This window comes from Trachymyrmex cornetzi, unplaced genomic scaffold, assembly GCF_001594075.2.
Source record: "Trachymyrmex cornetzi isolate Tcor2-1 unplaced genomic scaffold, Tcor1.1 scaffold388, whole genome shotgun sequence".
Taxonomy (NCBI): domain Eukaryota; kingdom Metazoa; phylum Arthropoda; class Insecta; order Hymenoptera; family Formicidae; genus Trachymyrmex; species Trachymyrmex cornetzi.
Genome location: NW_017298619.1, coordinates 8,778 through 10,568, shown reverse-complemented (window position 1 = coordinate 10,568; position 1,791 = coordinate 8,778).

The following is a 1,791-nucleotide window of genomic DNA, read 5'->3' as shown; positions in this document are numbered from 1 at the left end:
GCCGTTCGCTCACCGACGAAAGTCGTGAAGGTCGTCCAAAATCAGTTGTTGTGTCAGAAAACATTGATGCTGTGCAAAAACTAATAATGCAAGATCGTCATGTGACATACTGTGAGATTGAGACAATCTTGGGCATTAGTTCCACCAACATATATAAAATATTGCATAATCATTTAGCCGTGAAAAAGGTTTGTTCTCGTTGGATCCCACATAATCTGACAAAATCTCAAAAAGATGCTCGTGTCGATTGGTGCAAACAAATGCTTAAGAAATACAATGGCGGTGCTTCAAAAGACGTGTATAAGATTGTAACAGGTGACGAATTATGAATCTATGCGTATGAGCCGGAAACTAAACAGCAGTCGACTGTATCGGTGTTTCAAAATAAACCAAATCCAACAAAAGTTGGTCGCGCTCGAAGCACTTCGAAACAAATGGTCGCCTGTTTTTTCGGAAAAACTGGTCATGTGGCAACAGTGCCTTTAGAGGAACGTAGAATGGTCAATTCTGAATGGTACACAACCATTTATTTGCCGGAAGTCTTCAATGAAATAAGGAAAACAAACAAGCACCGCCGGATTATTTTTCATCAAGACAATGCCAGCTGTCGCACATCTCGTCTAACAACCGACTATTTGAGCACTCAAAAAATCGAATTAATGGATCATCCGCCGTACAGTCCTGATTTGGCACCAAATGACTTCTTTTTGTTCCCGAACGTCAAGAATAAATTGCGTGGACAACGATTTTCGTCGGCAGAAGAAGCCGTTGATGCGTTCAAAGACCATATTTTGGAGGTGTTTCAAGCGGAATGCAAAAAATGTTTTGACGAATGGTTCGAACACATGCAAAAGTGTATAGACCATAAAGGAGAATATTTTGAAAAACAATAAACGACAAATTATTGTTTTTTTATTATTAGGCTCAAAATATAAATAGTGCCCCTCGTATAAACATTTGTTAAGTTATAAAAGTTGTAGGGACCCTTTTTTTTATCTTTAATTAACGAGCTCTTAAATTGACACGTCTTAAGGTTATTTTGTGACACCGGACGATCACCAGCGAACACAAATCTGTAATGACATTTAAATTATATAATAAAAATTTTATGCATTCATGTAACTGTTAGCTTTATTAATATTATGATAGGCACCTCATTTCTCATCTCGGTCTTCTTAGACTAGAATCTAGAAATGCCGTTTGTCGATCCCATAGCATTCTGGCGTTAAGCAACAATCTGCCTTCCACGTACCTTAGCTTGCTTTTAATGATGATAGGTAGTGTGCTGGTTTTCTTATCTCTTCTCTCTTTTGCATTATCATCACGATGAATACGTATATAAGGTAATAACGAATCTCTGTAATGTTCAATGAAAGGGGCGAGATTCAAAGAACCCTGTGATTTCATAAGGCCACAAATAATTACAAAAACAGCAAGCTATAATAATCACAAAAAAAATTAATTAAAGAACCATATATTAAGGATTAAAATATAATGTTGATACTAACAGTTATTCGCTGCCAAATAACTGAACCAAATAAAGCGTAATAATACAGAATATTTTGTAGGGAAAGTATGCGCATATAGTATCATATTGGAAAAATATAAGAGGCTAAATACTCGCTAACAATACCACCGTCATTATCCTTTTTTTGTAGAGTTCAATGCTTTCCATTTCACTCTTTAAAAGAACATTCTGCAATGTTGGTATATACCTGATCATAAATATTTATAGAATCAATTTTTTAAGATTATTTTGGGTAAATATGTAGATTAGGGGAGCCCCCCCCC